This window comes from Sciurus vulgaris, assembly GCF_902686455.1.
Source record: "Sciurus vulgaris genome assembly, chromosome: 4".
Taxonomy (NCBI): domain Eukaryota; kingdom Metazoa; phylum Chordata; class Mammalia; order Rodentia; family Sciuridae; genus Sciurus; species Sciurus vulgaris.
In genome coordinates this window covers 80,030,929-80,054,498 of record NC_136464.1, presented here as the reverse complement: position 1 = coordinate 80,054,498, position 23,570 = coordinate 80,030,929, and the positions used below count along the sequence as shown (strand labels likewise).

General features: G+C 42.3%; 1 protein-coding gene; it reads right to left on the bottom strand.

The window, feature by feature from the left end:
- LOC306660181 (protein prenyltransferase alpha subunit repeat-containing protein 1-like) overlaps nt 1-23,570 on the bottom strand; it is a 631,547-nt gene that overhangs the window by 138,663 nt on the left and 469,314 nt on the right.

Here is a 23,570-nt window from a genome sequence, read left to right as displayed (position 1 = left end):
AAGAATACAGAGCAATGGCCGTAGTGATGGTAGAGAAGCAATCAACTTAGATGATGTTGTTAGAAAGAACAATGTGGCCATATAATTCCTGTCTGTGATTTTTTAAGTCCCGGTGCTTCCTAATCATTCTTTATATATAACTGCATGAGATCCAGCATGTGAAAGCAAACTAGTTTTGGAATCTGGTGCTTGCCTACAGAGCAAGTGATGGTGGTGGCATTCACCTGTAATCAGCAACTCAGGAGGCTGAGGCAGGAGGATACATTTGGGGCCAGCCTCAGCAACTTAGCGAGACTCTGTCTCAAAATAAAAATAAAATGGACTGGGGATATAGATTAGTGTCCCTGGGCTCAGTCTCCAGTACCACATACACAAACACACACACCACACAGAGTAAGTGATCAGAAACACAAAAACTGAGATCTCACTTGTGGCCTTTTCCTAGAAGCCACATTATGACTTAGAAACACCTGCTCAGAGAACTTGTCACATACGCAAAGGTATTGCCCCCAAGAGCACAAGAGTTTCTTCCTCAGGCAGTTTCCAGCTATCTTTTCATTGCATTTCTATAACAGGGAAGAGCAGAAAAAATTACTCAAGGTTGCTGAATTCTCTATAAAACAGAAGAAAGGATTAAAACATAAGAGACAAAAAACATGTTCCTTGGGGCTGGGGACCCCAGCACCACACCAAAAGGAAGGAAGGAGAGAAAGGAAAGAAAGAAAGATAGATAGATGCTTCTGGTTAAGTAGGAGAATGCACAAACAGGAAAGAATAAAGAGAACTCACAGTCTTGGCCAGTGTCAGCTATGGCAGACTCTGAAGTGGCCCCTTGATCTCAGTATCTTATCCAGGCCTTGGGTAATCCCCTCTCATAACATGCTTTTAACCAATAGAATAATGCAGAAATGACAGCACACATGTAGTTATATTACATAAAATTACAATGTCTATAATAATACTATAACTCTGCTGCAACCATCTCTCCCTTGATGGCTTTGAAAAGCACACTGCCATGTTACCAGCTGCCTCATGACAACCACATGTGGGCAACCTCCAACTGACAGCAAGAAATTGAAATGTTCAGTCCAGAACCCATAAGAAACTGATACCTGCCAACTACACAAGCATGGAAGCTAATTCTTCCTCAGCCAAGCTTCAAAAAACAGAATGGTGACCACAGCTGACACCTTGACTGCAGTCTTGCCTAGGCCCCAGCTGTCCGGCCCAAGCTCCTGACCCAGAGAAATGGTGGGGTAACCTGTGAATTGATCATGCTTCCAAGTGTGTGCCATATCGATTGTTTGGTAGCTACAAATAACTAGTGCAGAGGGAGGTGCATGCCCCGTAATGCCATCACATGTTCTTCTGACAGAGGATGGGGAAGGATTGAGCAGGACCAGGCATCATGCCCTAGGAGAGACCCCACCTTGGCATTGGTATGCATCCCCCTGTCCCGTGGTCTCCAGATGCCTTACACAGGCTCCCTAGACTGAGTCTTGCCATTGGGAGGTTATCATCCATAATATTTACCAACAAAGTAACAATCTTCTAAATCGTAATCAGGCTCTGGCCAGCTTCACATGTAGAAGAGCAGGAGAATTCTGAACATTATATGAGCCTTACCCATCATAAAATATTTCAACAAGAATATGAACATAAATATGTCAGACTTAGACATTACTTAAAACACATGTTTGAAGGGACACATTAGTCAGGCACTGGGGTAGACACCTGTAATCCCAGCAACTCGGGAAGCTGATATAAGAGATCACAAGTTTGAGGCCAACCCAGGCCACTTAATGAAACCTTGTCTTAAAATTAAAAGAGCTGGGGATGTGGCTCAGTGGGAGAGTACCTAGTACCACACACACACACACACACACACACACACACACACACACACACAGTTGGAGATTTATCTATTAATCATTCTGAGACTTAATAAAAATTAAAGCACACTAAATTTAATCTGAATTTTCCCAATATGGGCTCTTTAGAAACCAAACATATATATTCTTAAATCTTCTGAATAAGAACCTATAGCTTCTACAAATCAACTTAACACCAGTTCATGGTCACTGTGTATACAGCTAAGACTAACTCACTGACCCAGACACTTCCTCAACAGGCCATGTTGCCATCTTCCCATCTTTCCCAGACACTGCTGGAGAAAATCCTCCATTCATCCTTTGAAGACTGGAAAACTTCATCCATCCTCTAGTCCCAGCCTCTCAGTTGACAGATGATGACACACAGACCCAGACTTCAAGTGGCCCATCCAGAGCCCGTCACTAGCAGCACATCTTAAGCCTTCTGTTTCCCAGGCCTCTGAACTCTACTAGACTTGAGTTTTAACACTAGAAATAATGATATCAGCAGTATCAAATATTCTGTGGAGCAAAAATAGGAACTGACTTTTTATGACACTACAAAGCTCCTACTTCTAAAATCTAAGCTTGGTGGCAAGAGGAAAAATAACTAACACTGCATAAAACATTCATATTAAATGTTCAATCCATTTTCAAAAGCAATGCACAGTACTTTCTAAGTAAGCTGAGATGTTCCTAAAATAGGCTGCCTTTTCTTATGAATGATTTGCTGCTTCTTTTTTTTTTTTTTTTTAATTTAAATGAATGTTAAGCAGGGAAGAAGAGGGCTGGCACAGAAACTTGTGCAAGTACGTCTCTCCCACTGCTTTATATCTATTTCTAAACCCATCAATCCATTCAACAGACATTTTTGGATATCTATGATCCCAAAGTGATGTGGTAGGTGCTGTACAGAGGGAACCCATCTGGATATGAACAAACTATCCTTTCTAGTTTTTTCAGGGAAAGTAACCACAGCTAAATAAGCAACCAATGCAGACAGAACTATCCCCAGTATGTATTTTGGTAGGCTGTTAAGGATGCAGGCCAACCTCGAAGACATCAACAAGATTCTAGAGACATATGAATTACCTAAACTGAACGAGGAAGACATACACAACTTAAATAAATCAATTTCAAGCAATGAAATAGAAGAGGTCATCAAAAGCCTACCAACAAAGAAAAGTCTGGGACCAGATGAGTTCTCAGCCGAGTTCTACAAAACCTTTAAAAAAGAGCTCATTCCAATACTTCTCAAAGTATTCCATAAAATAGAAGAGGAGGGAACCCTCCCAAACTCATTCTGTGAAGCCAATATCACCCTGATACCTAAACCAGACAGAGATACATTGAGGAAAGAAAATTTCAGACCAATATCCTTAATGAACATCGACGCAAAAATTCTCAACAAAATTTTAGCAAATCGCATACAAAAATATATTAAAAAGATAGTGCATCACGATCAACTGGGTTTTATCCCAGGGATGCAAGGTTGGATCAACATCCGGAAATCAATAAATGTCATTCACCATATCAACTGACTAAAAGTTAAGAATCACATGATTATTTCAATAGATGCAGAAAAAGCATTCGATAAAATACAGCATCCCTTCATGCTCAAAACACTAGAAAAAATTGGGGTAGTGGGATCATTCCTTAACCTTGTGAAGGCCATCTGTGCTAAGCCCATGGCCAATATCATTCTAAATGGTGAAAAACTGAAAGCATTCCCCCTAAAAAATGGAACAAGGCAGGGATGCCCTCTTTCACCATTTCTATTCAACATTGTTCTTGAGACTCTAGCCAGAGCAATTAGACAAACCAAAGAAATTAAAGGGATACGAACTGGAAAAGAGGAACTCAAACTATCCCTGTTCGCTGATGACATGATTATATATTTAGAGGAACCTGGAAATTCCACCAGAAAACTCTTAGAACTCATAAGTGAATTCAGTAAAGTAGATCAATGCCCATAAATCCAACGCATTTTTATACATAAGTGATGAATCTTCAGAAAGAGAAATTAGGAAAACTACCCCATTCACAATAGCCTCAAAAAATATAAAATACTTGGGAATCAGTCTCACAAAAGAGGTTAAAGACCTCTACAATGAGAACTATACAACACTAAAGAAAGAAATTAAAGAACACCTTAGAAGATGGAAAGATCTCCCATGTTCTTGGATAGGAAGAATTAATATTGTCAAAATGGCCATACTACCTAAAGTGCTATACAAATTCAATGCAATTCCAATTAAAATCCCAATGACGTACCTTACAGAAATAGAGCAAGCAATTATGAAATTCATCTGGAAGAATAAGAAACCCAGAATAGCTAAAGCAATCCTCAGCAGGAAGAGTGAAACAGGGGGTATCGCAATACCAGATCTTCAACTCTACTACAAAGCAATAGTAACAAAAACGGCATGGTATTGGTACCAAAATAGAAAGGTAGATCAATGGTACAGAATAGAGGACACGGACACAAACCCAAATAAATACAATTTTCTCATACTAGACAAAGGGGCCAAAAATATGCAATGGAGAAAAGATAGCCTCTTCAACAAATGGTGCTGGGAAAACTGGAAAACCATATGCAACAGAATGAAATTAAACCCATATCTCTCACCCTGCACAAAACTCAACTCACAATGGATCAAGGAACTCGGAATCAGACCAGAGACCCTGCATCTTATAGAAGAAAAAGTAGGCCCAAACCTTCAACTTGTTGGCTTAGGAGCAGACTTCCTTAACAGGACTCCCATAGCCCAAGAAATAAAAGCAAGAATCAACAACTGGGATAGATTCAAATTAAAAAGCTTTCTCTCAGCAAAGGAAACACTCAGTAATGTGAAGAGAGAGCCTACAGAGTGGGAGAATATCTTTGCCAATCATACTTCAGATAGAGTGCTAATTTCCAGACTCTATAAAGAACTCAAAAAACTCTACACCAAGAATACAAATAATCCAATCAACAAATGGGCTAAGGAAATGAACAGACACTTCACAGAAGAAGATGTACAAGCAATCAACAGATATATGAAAAAATGCTCAACATCTCTAGTAATAAGAGAAATGCAAACCAAAACTACCCTATGATTCCATCTCACCCAAATTAGAATGGCAATTATCAAGAACATAAGCAACAATAGGTGTTGGTGAGGATGTGGGGAAAAAGGTACACTCATACATTGCTGGTGGGGTTGCAAACTAGTGCAGCCACTCTGGAAAGCAGTATGGAGATTCCTCAGAATGCTTGGAATGGAACCACCATTTGACCCAGCTATCTCACTCCTTGGCCTATACCCAAAGGACTTAAAATCAGCATACTACAGAGATATAGCCACATCAATGTTCATAGCTGCTCAATTCACTATAGCCAGATTGTGGAACCAACCTAGATGCCCTTCAGTTGATGAATGGATAAAGAAACTGTGGCATATATATACAATGGAATATTACTGTGTGATGAAGAATGATAAAATTATGGCATTTGCAGGCAAATGGATGAATTTGGAGGATATCATGCTAAGTGAGATAAGCCAGTATCAAAAAACTAAAGGATGAATGATCTCACTGATAAGTGGATGAGGACATATAATGGGGGGTAGGAGAGGTTAGCGTTAGGGTTAGAGTTAGGTTTAGGGTTAGAGATAAGGAGGGTGGTAAGAATGGAGAAAGGAAGGACTGTATAGAGGGAAAAGAGGGGTGGGAGTGGTGGGGGGAAGGGAAAAATAACAGAATGAATCAAACAACATTGCCCTATGTAAATTTATGATATTTAATAAAAAACAAAGAAACAAAAACTACATTCATCTTTTCCAGGATCATCTGAGAGCTTTCAGTGCACTTTTTTTATCATTGTTTTCCTTGCAGCCCCAACTACTCCGGGTACTTCTGGGTTTCTGGTCCTTGAAGTTTCTTTTTAAATAAAGGTTGTGTGGAAAAGGGAGCAATCTTCCTGCTGAGCCCAGGTCCTACTTGCAGGAAACAAATGCTTCTTTGGCTTACTATGTGCTGAGTGCTGAGTGCTCCTTTGGCTCCAAATGCAACTTTGTAGCATTAAGGTAAGAGGGTGGGGGGAGGGAGGGAGAGAGAGAGAGAGAAGGAGAGAGGTATTTATTTAATCTTTCCATAATTATGTTTTCAGTTCTTTCCTGCTGTTTGCAGTGCACCTCCCAACAGTCTCAGCAGAAAGAAATGCTTCTTTGGCTTACAATATGCTGATTGCTGAGTGCTTGTTTGGCTCCAAATGCAACTTTGTAGCATTAAGGTAAGAGGGTGGGGGGAGGGAGGAAGAGAGAGAGAGAAGGAGAGAGGTATTTATTTAACCTTTCCCTAATTATGCTTTCAGTCTTTCCTGCTGTTTGCAGCACACCTCCCAATAGTCTCAGCAGAAACAAATGCTTTTTTGCCTTACTATGTGCTGAGTGCTGAGTGCTTGTTTTTCTCCAAATGCAACTTTGTAGCACTAAGGTAAGAGGGTGGGGGGAGGGAGGGAGAGAGAGAGAGAGAGAGGAGAGAGGTATTTATTTAACCTTTCCTAATTATGCTTTCAGTTCTTTCCTGCTGTTTGCAGCACACCTCCCAATAGTCTCAGCAGAAACAAATGCTTTTTGCTTACTATGTGCTGAGTGCTGAGTGCTTGTTTGGCTCCAAATGCAACTTTGTAGCATTAAGGTAAGAGGGTGGGGGAGGGAGGGAGAGAGAGAGAGAGGAGAGAGGTATTATTTAATCTTTCCATAATTATGTTTTCAGTTCTTTCCTGCTGTTTGCAGCACACCTCCCAATAGTCTCAGCAGAAAGAAATGCTTCTTTGGCTTACTATGTGCTGAGTGCTGAGTGCTTGTTTTTCTCCAAATGCAACTTTGTAGCATTAAGGTAAGAGGGTGGGGGGAGGGAGGAGAGAGAGAGAAGGAAGAGGTATTTATTTAACCTTTCCCTAATTATGCTTTCAGTCTTTCCTGCTGTTTGCAGCACACCTCCCAATAGTCTCAGCAGAAACAAATGCTTTTTTGCCTTACTATGTGCTGAGTGCTTGTTTTTCTCCAAATGCAACTTTGTAGCACTAAGGTAAGAGGGTGGGGGGAGGGAGGAAGAGAGAGAGGAGGAGAGAGGTATTTATTTAACCTTTCCCTAATTATGCTTTCAGTTCTTTCCTGCTGTTTGCAGCACACCTCCCAATAGTCTCAGCAGAAACAAATGCTTCTTTGGCTTACTATGTGCTGAGTGCTGAGTGCTTGTTTTTCTCCAAATGCAACTTTGTAGCATTAAGGTAAGAGGGTGGGGGGAGGGAGGGAGAGAGAGAGAGAAGAGAGAGGTATTTATTTAACCTTTCCCTAATTATGCTTTCAGTTCTTTCCTGCTGTTTGCAGCACACCTCCCAATAGTCTCAGCAGAAACAAATGCTTCTTTGGCTTACTATGTGCTGAGTGCTGAGTTCTTGTTTGGCTCCAAATGCAACTTTGTAGCATTAAGGTAAGAGGGTGGGGGGAGGGAGGAAGAGAGAGAGAGAAGGAGAGAGGTATTTATTTAACCTTTCCCTAATTATGCTTTCAGTTCTTCCTGCTGTTTGCAGCACACCTCCCAATAGTCTCAGCAGAAACAAATGCTTTTTGCCTTACTATGTGCTGAGTGCTTGTTTTTCTCCAAATGCAACTTTGTAGCTAAGGTAAGAGGGTGGGGGGAGGGAGGAAGAGAGAGAGAGAGGAGAGAGGTATTTATTTAACCTTTCCCTAATTATGCTTTCAGTTCCCCTGCTGTTTGCAGCACACCTCCCAATAGTCTCAGCAGAAACAAATGCTTCTTTGGCTTACTATGTGCTGAGTGCTGAGTGCTTGTTTGGCTCCAAATGCAACTTTGTAGCATGTGGTAAGAGGGTGGGGGAGGGAGGAAGAGAGAGAGAGAAGGAGAGAGGTATTTATTTAACCTTTCCCTAATTATGCTTTCAGTCTTTCCTGCTGTTTGCAGCACACCTCCCAATAGTCTCAGCAGAAACAAATGCTTTTTTGCCTTACTATGTGCTGAGTGTTTTTTCTCCAAATGCAACTTTGTAGCATTAAGGTAAGAGGGTGGGGGGAGGGAGGAGAGAGAGAGAGAGGAGAGAGGTATTTATTTAACCTTTCCCTAATTATGCTTTCAGTCTTTCCTGCTGTTTGCAGCACACCTCCCAATAGTCTCAGCAGAAAGAAATGCTTCTTTGGCTTACTATGTGCTGAGTGCTGAGTGCTTGTTTTTCTCCAAATGCAACTTTGTAGCATTAAGGTAAGAGGGTGGGGGGAGGGAGGAAGAGAGAGAGAGAAGGAAGAGGTATTTATTTAACCTTTCCCTAATTATGCTTTCAGTCTTTCCTGCTGTTTGCAGCACACCTCCCAATAGTCTCAGCAGAAACAAATGCTTTTTGCTTACTATGTGCTGAGTGCTTGTTTTTCTCCAAATGCAACTTTGTAGCATTAAGGTAAGAGGGTGGGGGGGGGAGGGAGGAGAGAGAGAGAGAGAGGAGAGAGGTATTTATTTAATTTCCTAATTATGCTTTCAGTTCTTCCTGCTGTTTGCAGCACACCTCCCAATAGTCTCAGCAGAAAGAAATGCTTCTTTGGCTTACAATATGCTGATTGCTGAGTGCTTGTTTCTCCAAATGCAACTTTGTAGCATTAAGGTAAGAGGGTGGGGGGAGGGAGGAGGGAGAGAGAGAAGAGAGAGGTATTTATTTAACCTTTCCCTAATTATGCTTTCAGTCTTTCCTGCTGTTTGCAGCACACCTCCAATAGTCTCAGCAGAAACAAATGCTTCTTTGGCTTACTATGTGCTGAGTGCTGAGTCTTGTTTGGCTCCAAATGCAACTTTGTAGCATTGTGGTAAGAGGGTGGGGGGAGGGGGGAAGAGAGAGAGAGAAGGAGAGAGGTATTTATTTAACCTTTCCCTAATTATGCTTTCAGTCTTTCCTGCTGTTTGCAGCACACCTCCCAATAGTCTCAGCAGAAACAAATGCTTTTTTGCCTTACTATGTGCTGAGTGCTTGTTTTTCTCCAAATGCAACTTTGTAGCACTAAGGTAAGAGGGTGGGGGGAGGGAGGAGAGAGAGGAGGAGAGAGGTATTTATTTAACCTTTCCCTAATTATGCTTTCAGTTCTTTCCTGCTGTTTGCAGCACACCTCCCAATAGTCTCAGCAGAAACAAATGCTTCTTGGCTTACTATGTGCTGAGTGCTGAGTTTGTTTGGCTCCAAATGCAACTTTGTAGCATTAAGGTAAGAGGGTGGGGGGAGGGAGGAAGAGAGAGAGAGAAGGAGAGAGGTATTTATTTAACCTTTCCCTAATTATGCTTTCAGTCTTCCTGCTGTTTGCAGCACACCTCCCAATAGTCTCAGCAGAAACAAATGCTTTTTGCTTACTATGCTGAGTGATGTTTTTCTCCAAATGCAACTTTGTAGCACTAAGGTAAGAGGGTGGGGGGAGGGAGGAAGAGAGAGAGAGGAGGAGAGAGGTATTTATTTAACCTTTCCCTAATTATGCTTTCAGTTCTTTCCTGCTGTTTGCAGCACACCTCCCAATAGTCTCAGCAGAAACAAATGCTTCTTTGGCTTACTATGTGCTGAGTGCTGAGTGCTTGTTTTTCTCCAAATGCAACTTTGTAGCATTAAGGTAAGAGGGTGGGGGGAGGGAGGGAGAGAGAGAGAGAAGGAGAGAGGTATTTATTTAACCTTTCCCTAATTATGCTTTCAGTTCTTTCCTGCTGTTTGCAGCACACCTCCCAATAGTCTCAGCAGAAAGAAATGCTTCTTTGGCTTACAATATGCTGATTGCTGAGTGCTTGTTTGGCTCCAAATGCAACTTTGTAGCATTAAGGTAAGAGGGTGGGGGGAGGGAGGGAAGAGAGAGAGAGAAGGAGAGAGGTATTTATTTAACCTTTCCCTAATTATGCTTTCAGTCTTTCCTGCTGTTTGCAGCACACCTCCCAATAGTCTCAGCAGAAACAAATGCTTCTTTGGCTTACTATGTGCTGAGTGCTGAGTGCTTGTTTGGCTCCAAATGCAACTTTGTAGCATTGTGGTAAGAGGGTGGGGGGAGGGAGGGAGAGAGAGAGAGAAGGAGAGAGGTATTTATTTAACCTTTCCTAATTATGCTTTCAGTTCTTCCTGCTGTTTGCAGCACACCTCCCAATAGTCTCAGCAGAAACAAATGCTTCTTTGGCTTACTATGTGCTGAGTGCTGAGTGCTTGTTTGGCTCCAAATGCAACTTTGTAGCATTAAGGTAAGAGGGTGGGGGGAGGGAGGGAGAGAGAGAGAGAGGAGAGAGGTATTATTTAACCTTTCCCTAATTATGCTTTCAGTCTTTCCTGCTGTTTGCAGCACACCTCCCAATAGTCTCAGCAGAAACAAATGCTTTTTGGCTTACTATGTGCTGAGTGCTGAGTGCTTGTTTTTCTCCAAATGCAACTTTGTAGCATTAAGGTAAGAGGGTGGGGGGAGGGGAGGGAGGAGAGAGAGAGAAGGAGAGAGGTATTATTTAACCTTTCCTAATTATGCTTTCAGTTCTTTCCTGCTGTTTGCAGCACACCTCCCAATAGTCTCAGCAGAATCAAATGCTTCTTTGGCTTACTATGTGCTGAGTGCTTGTTTTTCTCCAATTGCAACTTTGTAGCATTAAGGTAAGGATTGGGGGGAGGGGGGGAGGAGGAGAGAGAGAAGGAGAGAGGTATTTATTTAACCTTTCCCTAATTATGCTTTCAGTCTTTCCTGCTGTTTGCAGCACACCTCCCAATAGTCTCAGCAGAAACAAATGCTTCTTTGGCTTACTACTGAGTGCTGAGTGCTTGTTTTTCTCCAAATGCAACTTTGTAGCATTAAGGTAAGAGGGTGGGGGGAGGGAGGAAGAGAGAGAGAGAAGGAGAGAGGTATTTATTTAACCTTTCCCTAATTATGCTTTCAGTCCTTCCTGCTGTTTGCAGCACACCTCCCAATAGTCTCAGCAGAAAGAAATGCTTCTTTGGCTTACAATGTGCTGATTGCTGAGTGCTTGTTTGGCTCCAAATGCAACTTTGTAGCATTGGTAAGAGGGTGGGGGGAGGGGGGAGAGAGAGAGAGAGAAGGAGAGAGGTATTTATTTAACCTTTCCCTAATTATGCTTTCAGTCTTTCCTGCTGTTTGCAGCACACCTCCCAATAGTCTCAGCAGAAACAAATGCTTCTTTGGCTTACTATGTGCTGAGTGCTGAGTGCTTGTTTGGCTCCAAATGCAACTTTGTAGCATTGTGGTAAGTCAGTGGGGGGAGGGAGAGAGAGAGAGAGAAGGAGAGAGGTATTTATTTAATCTTTCCATAATTATCCTTTCAGTACTTTCCTGCTGTTTGCAGTGTTTCTCCCAATAGTCTCAGCAGCTCCTCAGTCTGAAGTGTACTGATGAAGGGCCACCTTGCCTCAGGCAAGAGAAACCTGGCTCTAGGGAGGTGAAAGTTAGGGCAAGGTGATTCCTCACAGCCCTGATCTTTCTGTTTCTCTTAGGCTTCCTGCTGAGAATGCCAAGCAGGACTGCATTCCATAGCTCTTATGGCAGGACTCTTGGATGCCACCAAATGAAGGCAGAGTGTGGTTGGGAAGAGGACTTCTTATTTTTGAGAAGAAAAATTGTTCAATGAGAGCTTGGAATCTATGGAAATGACCTGGAGGGAAATCGAAGGAGAACAACAAAAGAATGTTCTTTGCCAGGATATCTGAATCTTTGAACACACCGTACTTTTCTTCTGCTTATACTAGCTGCTGGGATGATAGCAGTCAATAGAACAATTACTGCTGAAATGATCACTCATAATCTAACTGAGGACACAAAAATGTGACGATTTTTGTGTTTTCAGTGTTGTAGTTGAGGTAGGGGCGAAGGGCACAGAGCCCAGAGGAGGCAAGATGAATCCTGCCAGAGGCAATACATAGGAGATGACTTTTTTTTTTTTTTTTTTTTTTTTTTCAGTACTGGGGATTGAACCCAGGGCCTTGTGCTTGCTTGCGAGGCAAACACTCTACCAACTGAGCTATATCCCCAGCCCAAGCAGATGACATTTAAATTGGTCCTGAAGGATGAACACGAACTTAGGCAAAAGGAAGAGGAAGCATCCTAGGGAGAGGGAGTCCCATAGCCAAGGTCAGAAGGCATGAAGTGCACTGGCTGTGGGGACAGCGAGCAGCCTACTGTGGCTCCAGTGTGGTGGTGGGAGGGGAAAGAGGAGGAGTCATGGTGGAGACAGGCTGGAAGAGGAGGCTGGACCTGTCTGTGAAGACTGTGCCAGGCTGAGAGGTATGGGTTTCATCTTGAGGGTAATGGGAGCCTTTGGAGGTGCATAAGGAGGGGATGGGTATGATTAAGTCTGTGTTTTAAAGAGATCAATTTGTGGGGGAGTAGGGAATGGATTGGAGTCCAGTTGGTTCAATTCCCTATATTTGTCCAGGATGGACTAAAATGTCTTTTGGAGTTAATAGTTACTATCTCTCCAACTAAAAATGTAAACACTTCCACCTTACTTTTGCTCTTTCTTTCTCACATTGACTCATTCCCCATCAGCCTGTCTCCAAATCACATTTTCTCCCGCATCAGGTTACATAGGGATACAAGAGAGCATAGGGCTGAGGGGTGTCTGGAAGCATCCCACATCGTCATCTGAGCGACGTGGGGCCTCCAAAGCTCTAATGCCTCTGTGTCCCTCATTGAGAAAGGCTGCTGGGCTTTCAAAGGCATGGGATGCTGGGATAGGGGTGTCTTACAGCTGACGTCACACAGACAGGGCGACTTCCCTCAACTTGATTTTCTCCGAGAAAACTTAAGGAATGGAGAAGGACTTGGAGAAAGCATTTACCCAATGCAAAAAAATTAAACTGTGTTCCTGTTCTCTTCTCCCAAGGAGAGAAGGCTTTGTTGGGCTAACACTTATGTTGGACTAAGAGCTATGACAATATGCAATTAATAGTGAGTTTCCTTGTAACAGATATTAGTCAAAACATCTTGAAGCCCATTCACAGAGACAACTTTGAAGGCAGCCTCTGCTGTCCACACACACATCGAACACTGTCATTAAACCCTCCTGGGATGACAGCATCTACAGTTCATTATCCTGGGTGGTTGTGGTTGTGGGGGTACTCTATTCTTTAAATCTTCTTTGAGAAAAAAATGCCTTTTAAAACTTAATTTGCAACACAACACAGGCAAATAAATGGAAAGGGATGCTGTCTGGTGATTCATGAAGGAACCCAAAGGATGAAGGAGTGTGCTCAATTTCTGACAACAGAATGATTTATTTAAAAAGAACCACTTCCCTGCCCACAATTGGATCCTTTCACTGGCCAGAGGAGCATGCAGGTTTCTCAGTAGAATCTAAGATAAATTAAGTCTTCTCTTTACCTGTGAAGAGATATGCCAGAACACATCCTTTTAAAATCTAATCTATTTTTTAGGAATAAAAGTAAATTAATGGGGTTGGGGTTGTAGCTGAGTGGTAGAGCGCTTGCCTAGCACGTGGGAGGCCTGGGTTCCATTCTCAGCACCACATATAAACAAAGTAAAGATTGATTGCAACTAAAAATTATTAAAACAAAAACAAAACAAAACAAAAAAAGTGTTTTCAGTTCCATCCACATCAGACATTCCAGCCACTGACTTGCCTCCTCATCCATCTCTCCTTCCTTATTAAGGAATCCTATCTTGTTTAGGGCAACTATGAGCCTAGTTTAAACTTGCCCATTTCCTGCAGGGATTTATTTACTTAGGGGATGGCTAAGTATTCAGTCCTGGCCCATGAGCTGTAAGGGTAACCTGTCTAATGAATTCTAGAAATGGAGGACCCTGTTTTTTCCCTGATAAATGGGGGTGGGCTTGCCTGATGTGTACCTTTTTGTCTTCATCTTTTCTCCTTTCTCTTGCTTCCACTTGAAACACAGATGAGTAGATGAGACAGCCACCCAGCAGCTCTCTTCTGTGCTGGGGATTTTGGGATGAACGAGGGTCTAGTGTTGCTGCATTTTAAGTCCAGTGGAGCACAACACTGTGAATGTAAAATTGCAATCTGCTAGCCAGAGTCCTATCATGGAAGTAGTGGTATAAAAGTCGAGTTTGCTTGAACCATGAACAAAACCCCCAAAGTGTCAAGTCAACGACTACCCTAAGGGCGCTCCTTTCTCTTCTAAATCCTGGGGATTGGGAATGTAGAATCAAAAAGTCCTGCTGGTTACTTGTAACCTAGAATAAGACACTGGGAGTGGGACTGGTTCAGTGTGGATTTACTCCTCTGAATTCCTAATTGTGCTTCAGAATGCACCAGGAGCATAGGAGCCTTGATCTTCTAGAAATATCTTTTCTGAAGAGACTGAGCTGCCACTCCCTACCTAGAGAGTCTGACAGCTCAAACTTGGGGAAGAAACACTTGGACCTGTTCAGACCTTGTTGGGCACTTGGCCAACTGCAATGGGCAGGACTAACCATGAAGCTCATTTGGTGGCATACAAGGGACAGTTCTGTTGAGGTCAAGTAAGCTATCTGGGGAATCTTCCCAAACTCACTTCCCAGAATCAAAAGCAAATCATGGTTCACCAGGACAGTATGGTCTGCATGACTGTTTCTACCATCATTGGTTTCTTTTTCCCTCCCAATCTTTATATCCCAGGGCAGTAGGTAAGAACAATGGAGCATCAGTATGGTGACTGTACTGACCAATCAGAAGAGAAGCAGAGAAGCTAGGTGTGAGGTGGGTCTGGCTTTGCCTGTGTGTACTCACTGAATTTCAAGTCCACATTGTGCTTCTTTCCAAAAAGCTTATGTTATGTTTGCAACCCCAGATCTCACTGCTGTGTGCTATGCTTCCAGAACAATGTGCACACGTCTGCCTGCCGAACAGCTGTAAACCAAGACAGTCACTCTGATGCCAGCCAGTGGTTTGGATGCTCTGTCCAAGGGGTATCATTCTGTGAAACGCTAATCCTGCAAGATGGCATGCTGGACATAGTCTGTTTCACGGTCAGAGAATTCGGAAATGCTACATCTTCTATTTTGTTCTTGGCGGCTCACCATGAACATTTGTATACTAATAGCTTTGGGAAGTCTTGCAAGAATAAAGCCTATTTAATTTTGATGTATGAGCTTTTTCCACCTTTCCCCCCCGCTAAACTACGGGACTTCCTGTCTTCTTTCCACACCCATGGACCCCCAGTCCATAGAACAAACTTTGGCAGGACTAAAGGGGTCACATTTTTTTTTTTTAACAAACTACCAAGAATGCTCAGTTTCTGTCTAGGTTTGTTTTAAGATTACACATACACACAATGATATAGAAGTGTACAGAGACTACGGAACCAATATCTCTATTCTTATTTCCCTAGAATTTACAAAAGTAGAGAACAAAACAGAAACAACTGAGGAAGAACGTCTATTGATCAGCAGTAAAGCTGTATTTGGTGTCTGCTTGAAAGGAATCATCAATCATAAGTAATCAAAAAGAGAACAGAAGAGAGGGCCAACACTTCCCGCCCTTAAATCTCTCACTGTTGCCTTTCATAGCAATACAGTTTCTCACGCAGAAAAATCTGAAACAACACTGAAAGGCTGCCTCTTGAGTCATAAACATCTCTATATTTGTAAGGCTCTTCACAGTTGACAGCATTTTTGCAATGTTTTTTTCATTTGATCCTATCCACAGGGTGGAGTGACTCACCAAGACCCCACAGCTAGACCAGCAAGCTGGGCTGGATTCTGGCTCTGGGGATTCCACAGGCAGTTCAGGGGCAGCTGCTTCCCTAAAGACCAGGGTGTCACCATGCTGGCTTGTCTGTGGAACTCAGAGCGGGAAAGGCTGATATTTTATGTCTTGCCTGCTGTTGACTCTGGGGAAAATTTCCACCACACTTTCTCTGCTGGACTGAGGTTGGATGGTGACAGAGACCTCAGTCTCGGCAAACAAAAATGATCAAGTGGGATTTTTAAAAAATTCAATGGACAGAGGGATTGTGCAAATACTGAAACAATGAAAAAATGGAGTCCTGGAATATCATTTAGTTTTTCTTTTCAGTGTTGGGGATAGAATCCAGGACCTTGTGCATGCTGGGTAAATGCTCTACCACCAGGCTACATGCCCCCAGGCCCTGGAATAGAGTTCAGTTACAATTACTCATAAGAATCAGTACTCTTAGGAGCACTTCTGCTTCACCTCCTCCAAAGATGCGTCACATCCACAAAGCCTGTTAGCTGTACCCATGGAGCATCCAAAACCAAGAATCAGCAGATTATCTTCAGTATGGAGGTTTTATGGCTTTTAGGAGTTATTGGCATCTCTGGGACACTGGGTCATCTTGAGAATCATAGAAGTTAATATTAATATGAAGCAAGAGCCTTTATAAAGTAGACTTGATGTTTCATTGTTTCAAAGCATTTTGATATTAAATGAATAAGTAATGTGAATTACATCTGCATGACTGAAATATGCAAGTCAGCATCTGTACTTTTAAGTCAACAACTTGAGCTTTTTTTTTTTTTTTTTAAATACACATTATTAAAGTCTACTGACATTCTTTTCTTACTCTTCAATCAGGAATGCAATCTTAATCTGCCATTATCTGCCTACCCTGGAGCTACATTATCAGTGTCCTTTTTATGTGTTTGTTCAGCCCCTATCATCTCTGGACATAGGTGAGCAGTTAATGGTGCTAAGAATATTACTCTGAGCAAACTAGCCATTGCTTTGTTTCCTTTGTAAATAATGAGGCTAAATTTATATCAGACACCTTCCCCTGAATTTCTATGTACAGAACTGAACTGATTTAATAAAAGAGACCCAAGAGGTGGGCACCTTTTTTTCTTCTCCCCTGTCTAAATTTGCCAGGGTGCACCTCAGAGGCAGCTAGCCATGTGGCACGTGGAGCACTTGACCTTACGATGTGGGAGCTGAACTTTGTAGCGTTGACTTCCCCACTGTTACCACTGACAGTGAACTCCTCAGTGAGAGGAGCAGCCCCCTTCACACACAATCAGCACCAGCTGTAATCCAATTAAACTCAACAGTGAACAGGTGTTCAAAGTAATGACTTCCACACAAAAGCACGCTTCCATTTAATACTCTTTACATCGATACACTAACAGCCCCAATGAAAGGGAATAGGGGAAAGGAGTTGGGATTCAGTGGAGGAAAAACAGCAACCCCTGAAGCCCCTCCACAATCAGCATCAGAAGCCCCAATTAGCGTCAACATTTCACAGGTGTCCAGAGGAGAGTATTTTTATGCAGAACCTACTCAAATCAATTGTCCCCTAAAAACTTCTTTGAAAACCTTTTGTGAACCTTTCCATATCCAGGCAGCTCACTCACATTGTCATCCCAGGCTGTTATTACCACTACTTAGTGGCTTTCAGGAGCCCACCCTGCTGGAGACACTTGGGCAGAAATCTCAATGAAACTCATGGAAATCCCAAAATGCTCTTGGCCCCCTTCATCCCTCCGACTCCCAGAATTCTCCTACACCTAGAACCTTGTGCTCCTTTTGAAATAGAGGTACCTACTTGGGAGCAAATGCCTGGAGCATCACCCCTCCTGCTGTATCCTAATTAAACAGTTGATGAGTGGCCACCATGTACATTTTTGTGAAAGAGGATTGTCAATGGGGACCTTTCATGTTACTGTATATCAACACCTCTTTAGGTTGACAGTTCAGGACCCAATCAGACTTACTCCCAGTGGCTCTCACTATCTAGTGGCTGGATAGATGGTGGTTAATTGCAGAGGACTTTGATTAAGTGGGTAGGTCAGATTGTTTCCATTGTCTGTCAGCCCATGGCCTAATGGTCACTAGCACCAATGGTGCTACTGGAACAGCACCTTTTGGACTCTGCATTTGGAAAAGTGTGCATTTTGCATCCTCCTAAACTTTATAGCTCATGGTGCAGAAAGCCATTTTTCATTTTTTGCAGGAGCAACTGGACAACTCATACCAGAAAGAAAACTGTATAAAATCTAATTCAAGACACGGAGTGGATGCTGGTGAGGATGTCAATCAGCACTACCACAATGGAATATTAATGGGTTTCCAAACCCAAAGTGGAGTCTACAACCAGGCAGTTCCATTCCCAGTGATGGTCCCAACAGAACTTGGGGCAACCAGACTCTAAGGTGATCTTAATGTTCTGTACTTCCTCGAATTCATGCTCTTGTGTAATTCCCTCCCTTCAAGGGCGGATGGGACCCCCAACCTGCTTTTAACAGGTGGAATACAGCAATGGTGATGGGATATGGCTACAGTGATTGTGTGATTACTGTCACTTCTATTCATCAGCAGACTGTATTGCTTTTATACTGGAGTCTACATGGTGAGGAAATGAGGGTCAACTTTGACCAATAGCCAGCTTGGAACCGAAGTCTCAGTTTAACAGTCTCGAATTCTGCCAACAACTGTGTGAAGCAAATCCTCCCCAAGTTGAGCTATCAGATGAAAATCCAGCCCCAGCCAATACCTAATTGCAGTCTTCTGGAAGACCCTGCAGCAGATGACTCAGCTAATCTGTGTTTGGACTTCTGACCTACAGAAGCTGTGAGATAATAAATATGAATTATTTTAAATTTGTGGCAATGGTTGCACAGTAATGGATAATACAAAATGGCTTACCAATGTGTCCCTAAAGACAGGTGTGAGCATTTCCATAGCAACATTCTTTATAATACCAAAATAAGAACTCAAAAGTCCAAATACAACAAGATGGTTAAGTACATTTGTAGTGTATTCATACAATGGAACACTATAAAGCAGCAAGAAAAAAAACCAATCTAGCTACATGCAACAGCATGGGGGAGTCTCCCAGACACATAACTGAGTAAACAAAGCCAGATACAAAAGAGTATGTACTGCATGATTCAATTCATATACAGTTCTAAAACAGACAAAACTAATCCTACATCCTGTTTGAAGTTAGGAGGGTAGTCACTTTGGGGGTGGAGAGAGTGCAAGGGAGGGACGTAGGGAAGTTACTGAGTTGCTGGTAAGAGTTCTGTTTCTTATTCTGGGAGATGGTTGCAGGGCTGTTTTTATGTATGTAAAATGTTGAAAAGTAAAAACCAAAAAGCCACCAGACTTTTTCTAGTAGGCTGATCTTTTCAGCATAGGACATCAACGGATGTGTATGCAGAGGGTTGCTTAATCCTTATAGGCCCAGTATCATTGTACCACAACAGGAGAGGACCCAGACAGCACTGATTTCAAATTCCTCATTTAAGAGTGGAGAAAACCAAGGCTCAGAGAGGTAAAATGAGCTGCAGAAGTCAAACTTCCAATTACTGTCAGAGCTGAAACCACAAAGCAGGTTTTATATATACTGGTTGCATGTGAGAACAATCTGGCTGTGGCTTGTCCTTCCTTGTTCTCATGCTTGAGTCCCTTTCTTCACCATCCCATGTAATTGCCTGTTGATGTTGTAAACTCAGAGAAGTTTGCTTCCCTAGGTATCTCAGTACCTAGCTTAGTCTTGAGTTTGCTTTCTTTTTTTCTCTTTTCAATATTAGGATTTGAACCCAGAGATGCTCTACCATGGAATCATATTCCCCATCCTTTTTATTTTTAATTTTGAGAAAGGGTCTTGCTAGTTACTGAGGCTGGCCTTGAATTCACAGTCCTGAGTTGCTGGGATTGCAGGTGTGTGCCACCTTGCCTGGAATAGTCTTCTGCTTTCAATGAACCAATTATCCCCCCAAAAAGTGCCCCCTGGTGCCCTTGGTTTTGTTCAAGTCTCTACCCTATTTCACTTTCCTTGAACCCTCTTTGCCATTGGCTTCCAGTCTGTTTCTTGCACTGTGGCTGGTGACCTTTTCCTGATCCATCCAGTCTAGTTCTCACTCAGTGCAACCGAAACTCAATAGCTTTCTCTGGCACTGATCTTGGCAGCCCCTCTTGGCTTTGATTAGGATTCATCCTTCAGTGTGCATTTGCTGCCAGCCGCTCTGAGTTACAACCTTGAATGGGAGCATTGTAGGCATCTTGCTGAGACTGCCTTGGCCCCAGTAAATGAGGAAAGCAATTTTTTTCAATCAAGGACCTACAAATATTCAATCTTTTCCTGCTGAGAACTCCAAGTAAACTTTCACATAAATAAAAATAAATCAAAGTTTCATTCTAGGACAACATCAGTTGATGTAGGTGGAGATGAGGGTGGTATCTGTGTCCTGACCCTCTCTTCCTTTCCCAAGCTCCATGAGCTAGATTATAAAATTAACACAATGGACAAGGCCCCCTGTACACCTGTAGAGAAGAAATGTCTGCTGTGTTAGAAGAAGGCAGAGAACAGGTCTGTCAGGAATTCTATTGATGGTATAGCTGTGTTCAAAGGAAGAATATGGCGGCTGGAAAGGGAGTTAGTGAACATAGAATTAAGACAGATCCCTGAAAAACTGGATGAATGTTCCAGTGCTGATATCTTCATCAGACTGGTCCCACAATGCCATTGAGGTTTCAAATCATCTAACTAAGAACCCACGCTCTGGTTCCAGACTCACCAAGGAACTTCCCCACTGTCATTTGACTCCTCAATAGATTTTCTTCAGGGAGGAAGGAATGCTGAGTAGAACACTTTGAATATTTGATATTCTTGACATTTGCACATCCCCTTGTCAATAGAGGTATTGACTTTTTGGTGAGTTTTGGTGTCTTGTGAGTTTAGTTTGTATAAAACAACTCTCCTAAGTCAGGCAAATCTTGGAACATCAACAAGATTGAATTTTTGGACCTATAAGTCTTCTGGCCAGACCATGGACTGTGAAAAATTCATTAAGATAATGCCACTTTGGAAGGTCTCTTGGTGGACAGCCAGCCAGCCATTTCCTGACACTATTCAACATGGCTTTGGGCCCACTTTCAAAATCCTGATGGCACCCAACTGGATTGAAAGGGAGAGAACAGAGAGTAGTGAAAGGAGGAGGTAAAATGGAATAGTCTGTTAAGATTGGTTTTCATTGACATTACAAATGGAAATTGTGTCTTTTTGAAAATGAACGGCCCATGTGTTTCTTAAGTGGGGATAGATTGCCTTTGGGAGTGTATGTACTGTGCTTGGGATGAGTAAAGATGTGGGATAACTCAGCATCTCATTCTGGAACATTAATTTAACCCACATATTTGAGATTAACTGATGGGGGTAAAGATTTATGAGCTACCCACATGTTTTGGTAGAACTATGTGACAAGTTCTTGCTCACGGAGTGTGGGAGAATAGCTGTCAATCCTGGGTCTAGGCTATTAAGAAGTGATCTCTTTCCCCATCTGTTGCTTGAATTGAAAGGACTTAGACTTCTTTAATGAGGGTGGAATCACAAGACCAAGGGGCAGGCTGTCTACTGACCAACCCACCCACACAGACTTTATGTTAGCAAAAAATTAATTTCTAAAGTATTAATCACTTGAGGTTTTGAGCTTGATCTGTGGTAGCAGATAACATTACTCAACTAGAAATGATAGTAATTTAAATATTTCTCCATGAAAGCAATAGTCATACGATATAATGTAAACTATAAGTGAATTCTCAAGTTAGAACTGGGTTTTAAAGACATATTTTGTTCATGGCAGCTGTGGGTACTATTCCTGGGTGTCCATGGAATGATTCATTCACTTTCCTCTGTTGTTAGGGTAACTTGACAGGAAGGTTTGATAAGAGCCAGAAAAATTCATGTAATGAGGGAGCAAGAGGTATGGGTACCCTCTAGACTGTGCTCACAAAGACAGGGTTGAAATAGGAAGTCAGATTGCTAACCTTTTTCCAGTCCCCTACCACCCAACTCACAAGGCCTCCTGGTATTCTCGTACTGTGCATCAGCTCCATATTCCCTGGCATTGCTTTCAGTCAAAACTCCTATGTTCAGTACCCTTCCAGAATGTCCATCCCAGCTGACATTCCCTTAGGGGTCCTGATCTTTGTGGGGGTTAATATATATAAAGAATCAAGGTTAAGAGGCAGGAATGGCAAATTCATGGCACCCTCATACTGAACTCCTTTCCACATCTACCACAGAGAGCACTGGTTCCCCACCATACTGCTTTCTGCCAGGCCAGTGGTGGCCCCTCAGGACAGAACCCTGGTGGCCCTGTGAGTCTGGCAGTGCTGGCCATTGAGTTGAATTCCATCTGGGTTGCTGGGTGACATGGTAGCTTCATCAGTTATCCCTCCTAGATAATATATGCTTTTCAACAAGGTTTCGATCACCCCATTAACCCAGAAAAGGAACCTGGAAACTTCCAGCACTCTGGCAGTCCCACTCCAAGAGCAATTGGGGCAAGGGACCATTTTTTCCCATAGCTTCTCAAATTATACCACTAATCCACTGACTATTTAAATTCAACTCAGTTCATCAGGTATTTATTTCACTGAGGTAAATAGGCTTTTCTAAGAAGTTACATTTAATTCTACCACCAACAGGTTTTTATTGAGCACCTGCTATGTACATGGCAACCTAACAGGTGCCCAGTTGTTTCTGCTGTGATGGTGCTGACTTATAATTACCATATAGAGAAGCTCTGTTCTCTCTCTCTCCCCTGCTCCCTCTTCTCCCAGCTCTGTCTTTCCTTCTCTCTATTAGTTTGCTTTCTGCTGCAATAACAGAGTATTTAATGTTGGGTACATTATATAAGAAAAATAGGTTTATTTAGCTCATAGTTTTGGAGGTTGAAAGTCCAAAACTGGGCAGCCCCAGGTGTTTGACCTCTGGTGAGTGTCCCCCTGGTTGTGTCATAACATGATGAAGAAATGGAATGGGAACCAGCTGCATGCAGAAGAGAGTCAAGTGTGAGCTGGGTGGGGGTAGCAGTATGTTTTAAGACAACTCGCTTTCATGAAAATTAACTGGGGTCCCACAAGAACTACATTACTGTCTTCTGAAATGCAAAGCAAAACTACAAATGAGGTGTTACCTCACCCCAGTCAGAATGGTTATTACAAAGAAAGCAAAAAATACAAATGCTGGTGAGCGTGTAGAGAGAAGCGAACTCTTAACACTGCTAGTGGGAATGTAAATTAGTACCTGTCATGGAGAACATTATGGAGGTTCCAAATCCTGAAAATAGATCTACTGTATGATCTAACTATCCTGATCTGGGGATAAGTCCACAGGAAACAAAATGTGCACTGCTATGTTTATGCAGCACTGTTCACCGTAGCCACGTATGAAATCAACCTAGCTGTCAATCCATGGATGAGTGGGTAAAGAAAACATGGTACACACACAAACACACATCATGGACTATTATTCAGCCATAAAGAAAGAAATCCTGCCACTGTGGCAAAATGTATGGAACTGGAGGACATTGTGTTAAGTGAAATAAGTTGGACCTAGAAGGGTAAATACTGAATGTTATCTTTCATACGTAGAAGCTAAGTATGTTGATTTCAAGGTGAAGGAAAGTAGAATAGTAACTGCTAGAGGTTCAGAACAGTGGGAGGAGGGGTATAGAAGAAAATAACAGGTGCTGAAACATGGAATAAGTTCCAGAGTTCTAGAGCCTGGTAGGGTGTCTTAGTTCACAGCAGTGTACATTTATACACCACTGTACATTTTATGAAGAACTGGAAGAACTCAAAATCTCCAAATAGAAAGCAATTATGAGGAGATGGACGTACTAATTACCCTGGGATCAGAGCGCATTGTGTATGTGTATTGAAATATCACGATGTACCCCACACATATGTACTATTGTGCTAATTAAA